The sequence below is a fragment of the Chionomys nivalis genome, chromosome 4 (genome assembly GCF_950005125.1).
Source record: "Chionomys nivalis chromosome 4, mChiNiv1.1, whole genome shotgun sequence".
NCBI classification, from domain to species: Eukaryota; Metazoa; Chordata; class Mammalia; order Rodentia; family Cricetidae; genus Chionomys; species Chionomys nivalis.
The window spans coordinates 67,755,539-67,775,372 of record NC_080089.1 but is presented as its reverse complement, the minus strand read 5'-3'; positions in this window follow the sequence as shown (position 1 = coordinate 67,775,372).

Sequence of the window (19,834 nt, the reverse complement as noted above, 5' to 3'; positions counted from 1 at the left end):
AAGAAAAGCCAGGCTCTGGAGACAGACAGTCTGGAATTATCACTTGGCTAACACTGAGTTAATTGTCACCTTCTTCCTCTGAACTTTCCTCACCTAAGAAGGAGTTGAAACAGTATCTACCTCACCTGGGGATCATGGAAGTCAAGTGAAGGGACAAATCCAAATAACAAAGCCTCGTAGATACAAAAGAACTCAATGAATTCATTAATTATTATCTCAGAGTATACATTGTGGAGAGATGATTCCATGGTTAAGAACGCTTACTGCTCTTCCAGAGGATGTGAGGTCAGTTCTCAGACTTTCAATGGACAGCTCACAACCACCTGTAACTCCAGTTCCAGGGGATCGAACACCCTCTTCTACCTCCCCAGACACCCTCTCCATCATATACACATACACACACACACACTACTTTTTATCACAATGTTGTTAGCTTTATAACAACATTGTGATAAACTTGTATAGTTTACATAGATTTTTTCTCTTTTCTCTCACAGTTGTTTGAGGCTCAAAATATTTGACACTTTTGCTTTTTTAACAAGGTTTAAAATTTAATTGTGCACAGAATTTCCCCTTTGTTTAAAAGGATGCTAATTTATGTTTCAATGTAAACTTTTCGTCCCATCCATTAAGAACAGCAATCAGTTCATTTGAGTTGATGGAGTTCCTTAGAAAGCAATGAAGAAAGGAAGGAAGGAAGGAAGGAAGGAAGGAAGGAAGGAAGGAAGGGAGGATGGGAGCAAGCTAAGTGACTTCACAGGAAACAATGGGTATCACCACAGCATGTACTGAACACCTGAATTTTGGCAATCACCAGGAATTGAATCATTGCCACACAAATAGATATAGTTCCCTTATATTTCTCTTTGCAAGGAAGCCTGTGCTTTGGACATAATGATCTTGTCATTCACAGGACAGCTCTTGATAAATGAGAACATTAACTCTCAGGAAAGAATCTTCTTATACAGTTTATGTAAAAAAAAAAGAGCTTAGGGGCTGAGGAGATGGCTCAGTAGTTAAGAGCACTTACTGCTCTTCCAGAGGACCACAGTTCGGTTCCTAGCACCTATTTCAGGTGACTTACAACCACTGGTTATACTTGGGCTCCAAGAGATAATATAGCATCTTCTGGCCTTTGATGACACTGTACTCATGTTTACAGACACACAGACAGGCACACACACACATAGACATATACACTGGTGCATACATACATAGGTACACACAGGCACACACACACATAGACACACACACAGGCACATAACACATGCACACAGAGGCACACACACATAGACACACACAGGTGCACACCGGCATACACACACATGCATACACAGGCACACACACACATAGACACACACAGGCACACACACACATGTACACAGAGGCACAAACACCTGCAAACAACAAGTAGAAGCTGTACACACAAAATCCTTGCAGAGGTAACAACTGCAACTGATGTCGGGAATCAAATCAAATCTAAAATACAGGCCAAAAGTAGAGTGTCCCTGCATTTCATGTTGTCCTTGGAAACAAAGTTTTTGACAACAGGTATATATCAAGTGCCTAGTGTATATCTTGAGGTTACCTGGAAGCTTGACACTAGAAGTAAATAAAGGAGACATGGGTCAAAAGGGCCTTCATGAGGAGGCAGCACTAGCAGGTTACAGGGTTCCTATTGCAGTCCAGTCCAATGACAGAGCTCATCTTTGCAGTCATCAGCTCAGCTGTCACAAAGATATTATTGAGAAAATTTGAAACCCACATTCAGCATTTGAAAAATTTCCATATCTTTGGTTTTTTGGAATTTGACATCAGTGATACTCCCTGGGCTACTTTGGTAAACATTGCAATAGCGTCCAGAGTTCTTTAGTTTTGATCCAGAAGCCCATTTTTTCCAGGCAAGCCCATCCTACCTCTTGACTCTGTCTGAGGCTTGAAGCAGCAGCCTCCTTCAGGGATTTCTTGGACCCTGAAGACCAGAGGACAATCAGAAAGAAGCTTCCTGTCTCCCAAAGCTTTTCTAAGCCATGTTAACATCATCGTTTTCTACCAGTATAACACAATGGCACATGGGCAGCATGAAGTCGTTAAGGAGAAGTCCCACAAAGCATAGCCAGTGGCCCATCTGACCCAGTCACCTGCCAAAGCCAGCCAGGAGCTCTCACATCTGACTGTCTGACTCCTCTCGCTCTCCAGCCTCTGTTTTCTCTGCACAGATGAACTAGTAAGGAAAGGAAACTGGGGAATTCACAACATGGCAGTTCTCAACCTGTGGGCTGCAACCCCCAAAGGGGTTGCGTATCAGATATTTGCATTACTATTTATAACAGCAGCAAAATTACAGCTATGAAGTAGCAATGAAATAATTTTATGGTTGGGGTCACCACAACATGAGAAACTCTATTAATGGTCCCAGCATTAGGAAGATTGAGTACCACTGAGCGAAGGTCTCACCCTGCTTCTGCCATCAATGGTCAGAAAAGAGTGGTGGTTTTATTCTATCTTTGTTGTCCTCAGTGTTCTCAGCTATCCAAAATGTAACAAGACACATAATCATGAAGATTTCCTAAACACAATACTTCAGCATTTAAAATTCTTGCGCTATGGCTCAGTTAGTAAAATGCCTGACACAACAGTGAAGACCCAACTTCACTACCCAGAAGTCTTGTGTCTTAGTTACTTTTCTATGGCATTGAATAGATACCATGAGCAAAGCAACTTCTAAAATGAATCATTTAACTGGGGCTTGCTTACAGTTTCACAGGGATAGTCCATGAACATCATCGAGAAAGCATGGCAGCAGGCAGGCAACCATGGTTCTGGAGCACTACTTGAGGCAACAAGCACAAGTCAGAGATGACTAGGAATGGTGTGGGCTTTTGAAACCTCAAAGCACACTCCCAGCGGCATGCCTCCTTTGATAAGGCCACACCTCCTAATCCTTCCCAGACAGTTCTACCTACTGGGGACTGAACATTCAAACATATGAGCCAATGTGGCCTATTCACATTCAAACCACCACACCATGTTTTGTTTCTAAAAGTGACAGATTCATCTGTAATTTCAGTGCTAGGGAAGTAGTCAGGAGGGAGAATCCCTAGGTTCCTTCACTAGAGAGTGGAGCTGTATCAGAGAGCTTCAGGTTCTGTGAGATTCCTTGTCTCAAAACAGTGAGATGCAGAGCATTCTAGGAAGTCACCCAATGTGGAGCACTAGACTCCACATGCATAGACATACATGTGAACACGTATGTTCTCACCCATGTACCCATGCTCGTGCAAATAAATACGTACATGTATATATTCACAAATCCTACAGTGTATTGGTGTGGGAGGTCCTTCTGTCTATGTGTTGCTTTTATTGGTTAATGAATAAGGAACTTTCTTGACCTATAGCAAGGGAGGAGGAAGGTGAAGTCAGAGAAAAGCCATGAAGCTGCCAGAGATAGACACTGAGAACTTTAGCTGGTAAGCCACTGCCCATGGCGATACACAGATTAATGGAGATGGGTTAAATTAAGATGTAAAAGTTAGCCAATAAGAAGCTAGATATAATGGACCAAGCAGTGCTTTAATGAATACAGTTTCTGTATGGTTATTTTGGTGCTAAGCAGCTGGGAATAAATGAGGGGCCCCCTGCAACATTGTATGATTTATTTAATGTGTGGGAACTTCATTTGAGTGACAGTATCTCATTACAACACAGCCTGAACTATTGAGCATCTCTCTGTCTGACTTGTAAGAAAACTCAAGTGAAGATCATAGAAAGGAGGCACTATGGTTTCCCTTGTGGGCCACAACAGAGTGAGTACTTTGAACTCTGTCTCAGCAGCATTTGATCTTAAATGAAGTCATGCCCACCTCAGGAAACCCTCTAAAGACACCTCTAAAGGTCCTTTCTACAACCTTGTCTGTTCCTGTCCATCAGCATTCCACACCCCGTCCTACAGGGACTATGGCAAGCATCCACACAACACAAAGAACACAGGGTTTCATCTGGGCAGCGCATTGTGCAGGCAAGGCTCTATGGAGTCTAGGCATCTGTGACTCACCCATCAGCTCTGAAATCTCTTTCAAAATTTACCAATCTCCTGACAGGAATGGGCAATTGCTTCAGAGAAAATGCAAAGCTCTGAACCTTTGCCAGACTCTCAAACCCAAGTGAAGCCCAACTGCTTGCACTAAGGATGGGCAAGAACTTTGCTCTTGTGGCTCCTGCAAAGTCAAATATGTCTTGCCTCCCATCCCTCCAAGCTTAATGAATGACGAACTAAAGTCAGCTGAACATGGACCTACCAAGGAAAGGCTGTTGGAGACAGATTTCTGATCTAATACCCTTGAGATTTTTATCTGACATGGTTAAGCCTGAGACAGTCCATTTAGTGAAAAGGCAGGAAGGGAGATCTGATAAAAACCTATCTTCTATTTCTGTTAAGGCAGAGGTTTGGGGAGGCAGAGTGGTAGTGAGGAAGGAGGGTGAATATAAGCACAGGGTTTGGTGGCAGTCCGGCTGGCCTCTTCATTCTTTCCCTTATTAAATGTGTGACCAAAGGCAGGTTGCTTAGCTGCTCTGAGCCCTGGTTTCTTCATCCACAAATGAGGATAATATTTTTTGCCACCTAAGCTCATAGTGAGGACTAAGTGAGTTAATTAGGAGTATATCTAGGCACACATAGTGAGGACCTATAATATATTGGTCATTCCCACATTCCAACAATTTGGGGAATTTATAGTCAAAAGAGACTTAAAAATTGAGTTCAGACATCTGATACTTTATCTTAAAGGTGAGGCTCAAGAAATTAAAACCTAAAATTATATAATTAGATAATGAATGAATTTTATTCTAGTCCATTCTGTATGTAGCCACTTGGGCACTGTGGAAATCTGTCACTCAAAGACTTACGTGCATATTCACCAACTGGCACAAAGTATATGCAGAGTCCTGTGTCCACATAAGACCCTGTCAAGAACTGCCAAGGACTGCACAGGGGAGATGGCTCAGTCATCAAGGAGCTTGTTTGTTAAGCATGAAACCCTGAGCTATTTGCACAGCACCCATTACAAAGTCAGGTGTAGTGGTGCACACATGGGATCCTAGCACGGGGAAGGCAGAGAGAGACAGGAGGATCCCAAGGGTTCTCTGGGAAGACAGACTAACCGAACCGGCTAGCCCCAAGCCAGTGGGAGACTCTGTCTCAAAAATCACTAACAATAGTGACTATGATGGAACAACAGACAAGGCCTCTACCTGTATGTGTACGCACACACATATGCACGTAGGTATACATACACACACATGCACACATACAATCATAGAATTATGGAGTTTTTTTCAAAGCCTTGGGCATCAACAACAGGCATTAGGGCTTTGTGTGTGTAGTATTTGTTGTGGTTGGTGTTGACTAACATAGATGAAGAGTCACCTGAGAACAGAGTCACAAGTGGGATTGCCCAGATTGACTCTGGCCTGTGGCCATGTCTGTGGACCATTTCCTTAGTTGCTAACTAGCGTAGGAGGGTTCATCCCACTGTGATCAGTATTATCTCTAGATAGGTGGGCCTGGGTCCTACAAAAACGTCAGCTGAGAATAGACCTGGGAGCAATCAGTCAATAAGACGGCTTCTACTTTCAAATCCTTTTTCATGTTCTTGCCCTGACTTCCCTCTATCATGGACTATATCATGTTAGATGACGCAAATCCTTTCTCCAGTTGGTCAGTGAGTTTTATTGCAACAACAGAGAGTAACTAGAATAGAGCAATGCCCTAAGTTTATGGTTCCAGGATAACACACTCAGTGGAAGGCAGGCATGGGATGGCGTGTCATCGAGAGAAGCATCCAGTCAGCAACATTAGTTTACACGGAACAGAAATTCACGAATGGCATCTTGTATGGATGCCAGTAGCATGGTTTAGGTATGGAAGTGAGAAGTGAAAATGAGCGAGCATGAAGGGCTCATTAAAAGTTTCCTGCAGTTGCCAACCTGTGGGAGTCTACTTTCAGGAGACTAGCAAGGGAGAGGAGACATGGTACCTTGGTAGGAAGTGAAGTCCTGGTGGCTTCATATCTGTGGAGTGGAAGTGGCTTAGTTCCCACACCACAGGCTAATGGGAGAATATAGTACTAGATACATGGTGATCCCTGAGTGTACATTGTCAATGACTTAGTTCCTGAATCATGGGCTGTTGGGAGAATCCAGTGCTTGGTACAGGGTAAGTGCTGGGCACTGAACACAGGCTCAGCGACACTCTGTGTTCTGTGATCAAAATCCCTGCAGGGGAGTGGTGGTGGTTCTCTTCATTTTACAGTGAGGTACACAGAAAAATGCCATACCTGTTACACAGCAAGAACCTGTCCAGGCAGGGACTTGATGCCAGGTGTCTGCAGCTCCAATTCATTTGTCACTATCACTACATAACCAGTCATCTATCATAGCTGCTATTTCATATAATCCTTGGTAGGACATGCACATAATTTCCTTACTTAGCCATTATTTACTGAGCACTTGTTAGAGGTGCAACACTCCTCCCAGTGCTTCAGGTTAGGGGGAAAACAGGAAATGTAGTCCCTGGCACTAAGAGTCAAGAAGACTAGTGGGCAGAGCAACAGCTCAGTGGATACATGACTTCTCTCTCAAAAGAACCGGGGTTCAATTTCCAGCACCCACATGGTGACTAACAACCATCTATAGTTCCAGACCAAGAGGATCCATTGCCTTCTTCTGGCCTCTATAGGCACCAGGCACACACGGTTAGATGCAGGCAAACTACCCATTGACATAAAATAAAAATAAATCTTTTAAAAAAGAGAGAGTGTGTTAGAAAGACTCAGTGAGCTCTCTGTGTCCGCAGAGGTGACCCATTGCCTCTGCTCCATCTGTCTCCCACTCACTCCCCTGCTACTGCAATCCAGCAGCCTGCTCAACACACCATGCTCTGGGCTGAACCTGTAAACTAAACTCATCACCTTCCTCCTGAGGGACAACCGCAGCCACCCTACAGAGCATCATGTCTCCTGGCTTAGGATTTTCAGGATCCTACTCAGATGAACCATTTGGACCCTTACTCACATCTGTTCTGTGGACCCAAGTCTGGCCTGAACAAGAGATCTCAGCTGCATCTTTGAGTGACCTGTCCACTTTGGTGCTGATGTCTGGCCCTCCTGCCCTAGAGACCTCTACTAGCAGTAGGCTCTTCCTTTCTATCCATAGACTGCTTGGTCTTATGTTGTGTGAGGATCTACCTAGCTCACTGTTGCTTCTTTCAGCTACCACACCACTAAACACAAAATTGTTATTTTCTTTTCAGTTCTAAACCACAGAAATCTGTTACCTCCAAATTATTTTGCTAGGCATTGTAGTCCACACCTTTAATCCCATCACTTGGGAGGCAGAGGCAGACGGGTTTCTGTGAATTAGTGCCCAGATTTGTCCGGTTATTTTCAAGCTATCAGGCCCACACTGTGAGACCTTGCTCAAAACAATCACAGTTAAGTAATTCTAACTGATAAAAATTATATATGGTCTATATTATAAAGTTTTAAAGTATGTACATATAATGGAATGACTGAAGCAAGTCAATTAACATGTTTAATCTTATATATTGTATATTTTTGCAGTGAGCATAATTAAAATCTACTGTCAGCAATTTCCCAGAATATAACACATGACTATTAACTATAATCATCGTGTTGCACACGGTTCTCTTCAACTTATTAGATGTTGTGTCCTTTGGTTAACACCACCTATCCATTCCCCGTCCACCTCAGATCTGTTACCACATTTCTCCTCTTTACTTCTTTCCTGAGTTCATTCCTTAGATTCCACCTACAGATGAGATCGTGTGGATTTGTAAACAGTATACTGTATGGCACTGGAGAGAATGCTCGCTGGTTTAGAGAAAGTGCTGCACTTCCAGAGGACATGAGTTTGGTTCCCAGCACTTGCATCAAGGAGCAAAACTGCCTGGTATCTCCAGATCTAGGGGATCTGACACCCTCTTCTGGTCTCTGTGGTACCTTCACATACACACACATAAAAATATACACACATACATACACACGTACATACACACACATACACAGATACATTTACACACACACACATATACACAAATACACATATACATACACACAAAAATACAACCTTTTTAAGGAACTCTGTTTAAGTACATGTCCTCAGATGGAAACACTCACCATAACTTAGTTGTAGTTTCTTCCTGCCCAAGCCCCAGGCTTATCAGGTTTCTCCCTTCTGCTATTCAGTAAGCATCATTAAATATTGGTGACCTCAAAACCTGTTATCTGCCCCATCTCCTTTCAGAAACCTCTTTCTGTGGTCAAATCCTAGACCTGATCATTGCCAATAGCATCCACGCCCAGGCCCCTTCCACTGTCTTCCCAGCTTAGCTCCCCTGTGGTACCCACTAGAAGCAGTGCCCAGGACTGTGATTCTCTGGCCTTTGGAACTGTTTTCATTATGCCTTTAGTATCCTCACCATCTTTGATGCCATGGCCTGTGTCACTTTTGCAAATATCCTCACCTACTTCTCACCCATCTCTCCTGTCATGGGCTCACTTTGAGAATCCTTATCTATCTAACTTCAGCCTCCCCTCTCGACATCTGCACTTGAGAAATTGAGCAGGGATGGGGCAAGGACTGGCTGACTCATTTCATTTTTAATGTATGTCTGCAAATATTACACATTTTCTTAATCAGTTCACTCTTTCTTTCTGTTAACTTATTCCTACTTGCCCCAGCCCTTCCTTGGTGTCAACCAAAGACACCCCCTCCAAATATCCACACTGTAAGTACTCTAAGGACCAGACACATGTCTGCTCATCACTCAAAAACACTGCTTCTATGTCTGCCCCTGTTGCCCTCAACGTTTGACTTGCTTTGTGTTTGGAATTACTTAGACAAGCAAATTAAAGTTATTTCATGTTTCAGACTTAAAATAAAAATCCCTTTTGGCACAAAATCTCTCTCTTCACAAGATATATTGTGGCAGAACTCTGTAACCATGATCTGCAATTATTATTATCTCCTCTTCATCAGTCGCTGTTCTTCCTTACCTAGTAGCCTCTGACCTACTCTTGCCAAGGCCTTGATACTGTTCAAACCTACTGACTAATGATCAATGCTCTCATTATTTTCTTCCAAAGTTATTAGTAAATTTCTTGGTTGAAATATGTGGAATGTCCTTATCAGCTCTCTGGTAAAGCTTTGTTATCTTAATTCTCCCTTCCTTGCTTCTGTATGAAAGTGCAATGTCCCTTCCCCATCTTCAGCAGATTGTCTAACAGACATTACAGCTTAATAATTGTCAATTGCTTTCTTCATCTGTTCTTCTGAGCTCTAGCCTTCTTCCTTTTCAACCCAGTCATTGGTGCCACCAGTCACCCAGTTGCTCAGGATAAAAGCCTTTGAAACATCCTTCATATTCTCTTATGCATTCTCCTCCCCACAGCACACAAATCCAGGTTGTGGTGGCTATTCCTGGTCATCAACTTGACTAGTTCTGGAATGAACTACAATGCAGAAATGGAGAACACACTTTTGATCCGGTTCTTCCAGGCTGGGAAACCCCACGCCTTTGATCTGGACCTTCAGGCAGATGACACAAGCCTTTAATCCACATCTGGAGTGGGAAGGCATACCAGTAAGATGGGCTATCCATTCTGCCAGAGGCCTATATAAGTACAATAGAATAGGAAGGGTTTGGTCTTCCCCTACTTTCTCTTGCCTTGCCAGCACATCCATTCCTTCACTGGCACTGGGGTCTACATTTTTGAGATTCCAGTATATACAGAAGACCAGCTGAGACACCCAGCCTCGTGGGACTGGGGCAAGTAGGCATAAGACAGCAGAAAGAAAGAGTGAACTGATTAAGAAAATGTCTAATATTTGCAGACATACAAATGCTGACTTACACATTTACCTTTACAACTCTTCTAAGAGCGCTTCAAACAAGGGCAAAGTCTAAAACAGTTTGAGAATCCATACAGACAATTGTAACACTGAGAACCCTCCAGCTCTGGAGTATGTATGACCTAAAGAACTCAAGGTTTTACTAGCCCCCTTTCTATGTGAAGAGATTAATGATATGCCTACATAAATCTAAGGCCATCGAGTCACATCTTTAATGAGGGGAATACGTAAAAGAAAGGGAAGGGAAGTCGCAGAACAGTGAAGGGGCCGTCCATGATGTGTATTTACCATCCAACTGAATACTGCAAAGATGGCTAAACCCTGCTAAACCCTGGGCTTTATTTAAAAGGCACTTAGGCTCTTGGCACTAAGAACAGGTTCCCTGGGGTGGAATGAATTTTTGTGTTTAGCCTCAAAGGAGTCTCACAAATATTTTTTTTCCTGAAAAAACAAAAAAACAATTAAACCCCAGATTAACAAAATCACAAAGCAACAAAGTTCTGTGGCAGAATGAACAGAAATACAGAGACTGAATCCTGGAACTGTCACAAGCAACCATGCTGAAATTTGTGTGTTTATGTAAAGCAAAAATTAGATAGAAGTTTAGAAACACACAAAGTGAGATAACTTTTAGCAAATGCAAATACAAAAACAATCAACAAGAACAAAGAAATTTTGACCAATCAAATTTTGATCAATAATCAAAATAGAGATTTAAAGAGTTCACCTTATGACAATTATTGCACATAGCAGACAACAGCTGCATGAAATGCACCTTTTGATACAGCTAACCATTAAACAATTTATTCTATGTGAAAAGGAAAATGTGAATCACAATAAATTTCACATTAAAACCATTCAGAGTCAAAGAAAAGAAATAATATATGTATAAAATGAAATAAAAATAAATATAATGGAAGTGGGACACATCATCATAACTAACATAGGTTTTATTATTTAAGAAGTTATTAGAGTATTAAAGAACTTGAAAACTTTACAAGACTGTTAAAATTTATAAAAAGAGATTTTTTTGCTAGGTGGTGGTGGCTCATGCCTTTAATCCTAGCATTTGGGAGGCAGAGACAGGCAGACCTGTTTAAGTTTGAGGACAGCGTGATCTGCAAAGCAAGTTCCAGAAAAGCTAGAGCTATTATACAGAGAAACCCTGGAGAGAGAGAGAGAGAGAGAGAGAGAGAGAGAGAGAGAGAGAGAGAGAGAGAGAGAGAGATTTTTTTCAAGACTCATTTTTCAATATATATATATATATGAAGTGTCTGTGTATGGGAACCCAAACTCATGAGCCCAAAGAGGGTGTAAGATCCCCTGGAGCTGGAGTTATAGGTGGTTACGAGTCACCTAATGTTGGTGCTGGGAACTAAACTTGGGTCCTCTATAAGAGCAATGTGTGTTCTTTCCTGCTGAGACATTTCTGCAGGCTCTCTGTGACATTATTTATAAAAATAGAAAAATAGTATTGTCTTAGTTAGTGTTCTATTGCTGTGAAGAGACACCATGGCCATTGCAACTCTTATAAAAGAAAGCATTTAATTGGGTCAAGCTTACAGTTTCAGAGGTTTAGTCCATTATCAAATGGGGCAGAGCAGCATGACAGTATGCAGGCAGACATGGTACTGGAGAGGAAACCGAGAGTTCCAGTCTGGGTACACAGACAGCAGGAAGAGGAAGACACTGGCCTGGCTTGAGCATTTGAAACCCCAAAGCTCACACCCAGTGACACTCTTCCTCAAGGCCATACCTTCCCCAACAAGGCCACACTCCCTAATGCCTGTCAAGTACCTCCATTCTCTAATGACGACACATTTAAATATATGAACTTGTGGGGGCCATTCCTGTTCAAACCACCACAAGTAGTAAAATTCATATACATATAGAATACCATAATGATTTTTAAATATAAGGTCGGGAGCACCACTTTTTCTGATTTAAAATTATATGGTACTTCCATGAAAAAATTAAAATAGAAACATAGATGTCCAGACTAGAACAGAGAGTCTAAAAACAAATCTGAACCCACACGGTGAACTACTGTTTATAAGGGGTCCCAAAGAGACTTCATGGAGGAAGAAGAGGGCCCATATGTGGGACTGGGCAAACTGGACACTCACACACAAAGAAGGCAAATGGATTATATACGAGGAGAAAACTCAAAATGCATTAAAATATTGAACTATTAATCCTACCTCCCCTCCAAAGAAACTTCTATGAAAGAACAGAGCAGAAGTTCCATGGTATGGGCCTTGAAACTTTTGGGTTGGGGGTGGGGGAGAGTAATGCCCAAATCTCAGTCAACAAAAGCTCAACTAGGAAAATGGGACCATAGCAGACTAAGAAGCTGTTGTGCAGCAAAAGAAACATCACAACAAAAAGACAACTCACAGACTTGTTGAAAATACTTGCAAAGTACATATCTCAGAAGGGGTTAATTACCCATATCTTATAAAGAAATCTTACAATTAATTAGCAAAACAATTAAAAATTAAAATTTATTTGATCGATGAAAAAGAAACCTGAACAGAGAATAGATGAGAGCATGTTCAACATCGCTAATCACCAGGCGTGTGGAAACCGTCCTGAGATGATGTCACAGCCATTAGAGTGGCTACTCAAACAACTATAAGCACATAAATGCATTGATAGACACTTAAAGAAAAGAGCAGAAATATAGATTTGTGCAGCCATCATGGGAAATAGTACAGGTATTCCTAAAGAAAATAGAAATGCAATAGCCACATGGCACAGACATCCCTCTTCTTTATTGGATAACCCAACTCTGAAATCCTCGGCAATAGCCAAGATGTAAACACAGCCTTCACATTCATCCAGAGATAAATGGGTGGGTATGGGGAAGGTGGTCCAGGTATATAATGGAGTAATATTCAGTCTTAAACATGAAGGACATCTTGCAATTTGCCACAGTTTGGAAGACATTTTGCAATGTGAGATAAGTCAGAGACAGAAAGAAAAATATTGCATGAACTTATGCATAGGTGAAGTCTAAAGAAGAAACAAAAACAGGGGCACATATTTAAAGAGGAGTGGGGGGAGAGGGAGAGGAGTGGGAGGAGGGGAGGGAAATGGGAGGCGGGGAGGAGGCAGAAATTTTTTTCAACAAAAAAACTAAAAAAAAATGACAGGGAAATGAGGATCTGGTGGCATTTCCAACCTCTAGTTCCAATTAGCCCTAAATCCACTCATCTCTGGCCCGCTCGCAGACTGCTTACTTAAGTCAATAAATTCCATTCTTGCTTTATCTAAAATAAATAAATTAATTAATTAATTAAAGAGGAGTAAGGAATATTGCACAGTCCTGGTGTGCTTGCCCTAACTGGGATATTTATACCACCCACTTTAAGGCTCAGAAAACATTTCAGTAGAGCAAGGTGAGGAGAATGTAAGAGTCAGAACATAGGAGAAGCACTGTGACATGCTCTTCTGGTCATGGCACAGCCAACACAGCCAAGATCTAATGGTGACAGCTGTGCCTACTATGGACCTATACAAATTGGCCTTGTCAACTGTCAATCATGGATTGGCCCAATTCCTCCCTGATTAACTACTGACTATCAGCGAATTCTAAGGTGGGGGCAGACACTGTCTTCAGTTGTGTACCCACTTACAAACCCACCATGCTCCAATAGAGAGTTCCAAATCCCTGGCTACCCAGATGATCTTAGGTAGACTCAGTGGGTCACAAAACAGAACAAAACAGACATGAATGTGGGAGAGGGATTTGTAGGGATGGCAGAGAACAGATGAGTGAGAGGGAGATACAAGAGTTAGGTGACAATCATCAGAATACCTTGTACAGATGCGTGAAACTCTCAAAAATGAACTTAATAAAAGGTATAAAAAACAAAAAGAGACAGCCTTAACCTTGCTACCAAGCCCAACAAGGACAACTCTAGAGAAGGAAATCCCATGGTATCTCATTCATAAACATTGATGCACTGAGCAAAAGTTCTGAAGAAAATCAGCCAACCAAATCAAGAAATCCATCGAAACCAGAACACTTCGTGACTGAATAAAATTCCTTTCATCAAGGCAAGACTGACTTACATTAAAGAAAGCATCAAATTTATGTAATCACAGATTAATCGAGATAAACATATGCTTCTCCCCACAGTGGAAGAAGAGGCAGCATTCCAGGTGACTTAATATTCATTCACGAATGAGGACATTATCTAGACATTAGGGCTCCTGGTAAATTATTGATACCATAGTGTTAACTCAGCAAAATAGCAAATCTGATGGTGGTGGACTAGCATACACTGGCTTCACCTGGGTTTGTTTTCAAGTTCTAGATCAGATTTAAGACTGTACATATTTGGACAACCAGGCTATTCTAGGCATGTTCTCCTGGAGGCAGCAGAAGCAACAGAAAGGACAGTAGAAGCTAGGGGACAATGCCTATAGCCAAAGCGTGGACCTCGCATATAGTTGCTCCATGGGCACCATTTATCATTGAGTATCATCTCCAACTAAATTCAGTGTTGATGAAGTGGGGGAACTTGGCATGGCAAGAGCGAAGGGTTGCATGGGACAAAAGGCATAGTTACAGAGCAGGTAAGAAGTTAGTGGTGAACCACAACATATCCATTAGAATCTGAAGTGAACTCACTGTAAATGATGCAGGGGGATGATGAGAAGCCATCGAAGAGCTACAGCAAATAGCATAAGAAATATGACACGATACGAGAATGGTTTATGCTTATGGTTCGGGAGAAAATAAAGGCATCTCCACTGCCACTCCAGTTTTAAATTTACTTCTTTAAAATGTATATTTAAATATCTAAAAATAGACCATTCCCAAACTGGGCTTGTTAGTTCATGGAATCTCTTAGTTAGAATATAAGGCATTGTGACATTTTGTGCATACATCTATTACTTTGCTCATTATACCTCCACTCCCCTCCCCTGCCTCCTCAACCCTCTACTCCCCTCCACTGCTTCCTTTACCTCTCCCCTCACCTCTCTGCCTCCTCTATCCCTCTACTCCCCCACACCTCCTTTACTTCTCTAATCCCCTCCCCTGCCTCCTCTACCTCTCCTCTCCCCTCCCCTGCCTCCTCTACCTCTCCCCTCCCCTGCCTCCTCTACCTCTCCCCTCCTCTGCCTTCTCTACCTCTCCCCTCCTCTGCCTCTCCCGTCTCTGCCTTTCCCTTTCTTGCTGGTCTCTTTTCTCCCTAAACACAATCTTGCCTTCTACTTTCACGCAACACACATCCCATTACCCTCATTATTAGTACTTTTGTTTAATTTTGATTGAACATCAGTGATCTTAATTAATCCTTTAAGAAAGCAGAAACAAAAGCATGGCAATGGGTAAAGGAGAAATAAAGATTTTAGAATTCTATATTTGAAAGCCCCAAAGAATAAAAAGAGGTGTTGTTTAAATAAATAAGAAATTGTAGCAAATTTAATAAGAAACGTCAATATACAAAATCACATATTTATAGTTTACATATTACGAACAAATAAGTTCCTCGAAATATTTCTATGTATACGTTGAGAAATGGTCAAGATCTTTCATAGAAAAGTCTAAAACTTTATTAATTTCAAATACATAGAAGGAATATATAATCTTAGTGGACTGGGACATTTTGTATGTCAAACACATCATTCCCCCCCCTAATTTGTCTACAAAGTCCATGTGTCCCAAACAAAATCAAACAAGATTTGGGGTTAAACTTGAAACTTAAGGAGACATGGAGATATCTGACTCTGTAAATACTTATCTTGCAAGTGTGAGGACCTGAGCTTGGTCCCCAAATCTAGGTGTGATGGGGTGCACTTATAATCCTAATGCTGGGAAGACAGAAGAATCCTTGGGGCTCACTGGACAGGCAACCTAATCTACTGGGTGAGCTATAGGCCAGTGAGAGAGCCTGTTTCTATGTTTGTTTGTTTTAAGATAGATAGTATCAGAGGAAACATCAGAGACTGTTTTCTACCTCATCCTCACATGGGTTAGTATTGAAGCATATTGAGCTTGGACCTGGAGAGCTGCCTGCAGGAAGAGGGCCCTGAGGAGTCAGAATAGTTGAACTTCCTAACTATGTTCACTGAGAGGTTCAGTTATCAACAGCTCTAAACAGCTCTATAATCTATGTGGAATGTTCTATAACAGCTCTGTGATCTGTATGGCACAGAGGCAGCAGGCTCCTCATGGTTAAGGGAAAATGGGGGTGGGGTAGAGAGAAGAGTTGAGAATAAATTTCCAGAGACTGTTCACAACAAATGGTATGGAATCATGACTCACTTCAGTTGGAGTCGGAAGGGTGATTTAAGATGAGAAAAAAGCAATTCATTTAAGTCTGAGGTTGTAGTTGGGACTGGGGTGTCAGCAATAGGTCAGGGTGTTTGAGTTATCAGAGGCAGTTTTATAAATGCTCTCGAATGGGCATTGGGCATTGAACACTATGGAAGTAATGCTGGACAGCTTTCCATTTGAACTTGACTGTTAACTAGGAGTTGGGCTTTTGTGAGAGAAGACTCAAGTACTTATTTGCTAAGTCTCTGATTCTCTACTTTGGCTGACACAAAAACATGTGGTAGAATTAAAAGATGCTAATGTTTTATGGTCACTACACCCACCAGCCTAGATCTCCATTAACGAATAACCACATTGTGAAAACCTGGTATGGGTACACAGTGTAATTTTATTCATCTGTAAATAAAAGTGAAATTATGAAATCTGCAGGAAAATGGATGGATATGGAACTTATCATGTTAATCAAGATCATGCAAGGTCAGAAAGACAAATACCAATATTCTTTCTTTTATGTGGATATCAGCTTTAAAATATATGGATATATACTTATATACATTGATATATGCATGGGTATAGATCATGAAACTCAAAAGAGGACCATAAAAGAGGGAAAGAAATACTAGGGAAAGCAACAGTGGTTTGTGGGGGTGGAGGGAAGATAGGACACATTAGACATAAGAACAAGAGGCTACCAGGGATAAAAGGATAAAAAATGTACTGGAATAAAGGGAGAGGAGAAAGGAAGGAGGATCGACAAAACAAATTTCAATTAAAATTGTCATTATGAAACCACTCTATTTGATAATTGTAAAATAAAATACACTTAAAAATAAAAGAAAAGATCTTGATTCCCAAGTCACCCTACGTCAACCAATCAGAAGACTTGGGTTGAGACTGGGAGCATGGGGGAGATTCTAAGGTTTTTCCATGGGACAATAAAGTGACCAATGTGGAGGAACTCCATTGTAGAATCCTGTAGCATCAGAGGATCATGACAGGCCAGTTACAAGAGTCCCCTCTAGGTAATTAAACCAGAATATGTGAGGATGGAGCCTGTAGATTCTTCAATGTTTCACAATCTCCAGAGAACCAACTGTGGTCTGGAAACCTCTGGTTTTAGGCATTCCCACCCGACATCAGCCAACACTACCAATGCCTGCTGGAGTTTTCCTCTAACAGGAACTCAGTTCCAAGACAGCTAAAAGGCTCTTTGATTGATGCATGACAAATACCAAGAAAAAAAATCCCAAAACTGTACAGTTGTTATTTAACACCTACAGAAGACAAAAATAAAAAAAATATTGTTTTTAGGTGAAAAAATAGCCCCACAAAAATATATATTCCAGGTTTGGTTAATGGTGGGTGGTCCCAGTACCACTGAGTTCTTCAAAAGTCTCTTTCCACAGTGAGAAAAGTTGATGAAGATGCAAAGCATGCCTCTACCTTTTCTGCAGACCCCCAGATACACCCCAGTCATATGAACCGCATAACACCTCTCCTGTTCTCACAGCTTGGGGAAGAGGAGAGGACAAGGTGGTGATAGCAGGAGACAACATCACACCAAATATTATAATAGTCCTGCCAGCCCCGCCGTACCTGAGAAGTGGAGTTCACACTCACAACAGCGTGTAGCAAGTTCTGCATCTCTGGCACCTCCTTGGCAGGCATGTAACTCCTAAATGACTTAGCAAAATTGGGATCTCAGGAGGCCAGGACACTCTTCCATAGCTGGAAAGGCTAAGAGTCATCTGAGGACCCCATGGGCATGGTGACTTTGAGTGGTCTTTCCCCATCTGTCCTTTGAACAGATGCAAATCACTGCACAAGGAAGGAAATTCGAGCCCTGGCTGCATATGTACCAAGGACCTCAGTGAAAAAAGCCTTTGTCTGAAATACATCCTCATGCTCTTGTATTATGAAGCTAAATTTTATGGATTATGTCTCATGCTACATAGATACAATCATCCTGTTTCCAGAAAGGCAAAGCAGTGACCTAGGGTTATATACCACCAAGGCCAGAGCTGAGATTTGCAATGGAATCCTTCTTTCCAACCCATGCTTTCCCCTCTGGGTTACTGGAGCCCTTGATCTTGCTAGGGCGTCTTGTGACCTGCAAAACACACTCTCTATTACTACTGAAGAAAAAGTAAATGAAGTAAAAGCACCATGCCAAGTACACAGTAGGCACATACTATAGAAGCATACATCTACCCCCTTTTATCTGTAGATTGTTTCCTAACCCTGAAGCAAATTAAAAAAAAAAAAAACTTTAACAACAGGACCTGATGATATCATGACTGGCGGCCATATCAAGGGGGTGTGCCCAGCACAAACCCCTTGATCAAAATGCCAGAACATAGGACTGTGTCATTTATTATTTTGAGCTTCACAGGTCAAAGAGAGCATGATGAATAATCACATGCACCATAAAGGACCATAGCCTCTATCCCATAGGAGAAGTCAGAAAGCCTTGACCGGTCAGCTCTGGTCAAGTTCCTACAATGGTGCTCACGTCTCCTTTCTATAGCTAATGCAGACCAATGCAGGGGCTAGGCTACTGTGATGCTAGTTTGATCAGAAATAACTACATCCTCCCAGTCATCATCGTATCAGTTCCTATTTATGGAGCTGTGACAGAATATCTGACAAACGGGAATTTAAGGAAAGAAGTGTGTTTTCTGGCTTACAGTTCAAAGGGATACAGTCCACCATACTGGGGAAGTCATGGCGGCAAGAGGAGGCCACCTCATCACTGTACTGCAGTCAAAAAGCAGAGAAGGGCTAGGTAATAAAGCATGGAGACCCACCCTCAGTGACCTACTTCCTCTAGGAAGGTTCCCCCTCCTAAAGATTCCACACCTTTCCCAAACAGCATCGCCATCTGGGATCAAGTGTTCAAACACATGACCCCAAGAAGGACATTTCATATTTAAACTGCAGCATCCTTTTCTTCATTTACCACTCCCCCCCATCCCTGAGAGTGTTGCACACACACGTGCAATGGCAAAAGGCAAAGGAACTAACAGTTGATGAATAGTTTTGTGAGACTCTAACTCCCGAACCAAAAATCTGATTTTAAAAGCTTTACTGTGGCCTATGGCTTCAGCTCAAGGGTAAAATAGACAATTACCCTTTTCTGTCCCTATGCCTATTTACTCAGATCTAAACTATGGGGCACTGAGCATCCTATGAGCCTATAAACAAGGAGAAAGAAGGCAAGTATAGGACCATTCACCTAGCCAGGCATAGGGAGAAAAAGGAAAGAGAGACAGCTTAGCTGGGGCTGGGCACTGCCTGACCTCAGCCAATCAACTACTGGAAGGAAGGGCTTGAGAGAGCCAAAAAAAAAAGAGTTCTGCCTTCACCATTTAAAGTACAACAGCCCAAGAAATGTTCTACACCATGGTATGACCTGGAGGAAACACAAAATCTCAGTAGGCACAAAGGGGCCGGTAGGAGAGATTAAGCTCACTAGTTGGGAAGATAGATGGGAGCGACCTTATCATACACAACACTTGAATTCATTTTTTCCTCTTCTTTCTTTCTTTTGTTCTAAGCTACTATGTTTGCAGATTCAGAAAGACTTAAGTTTCCACCAAAAACAAGCAAACA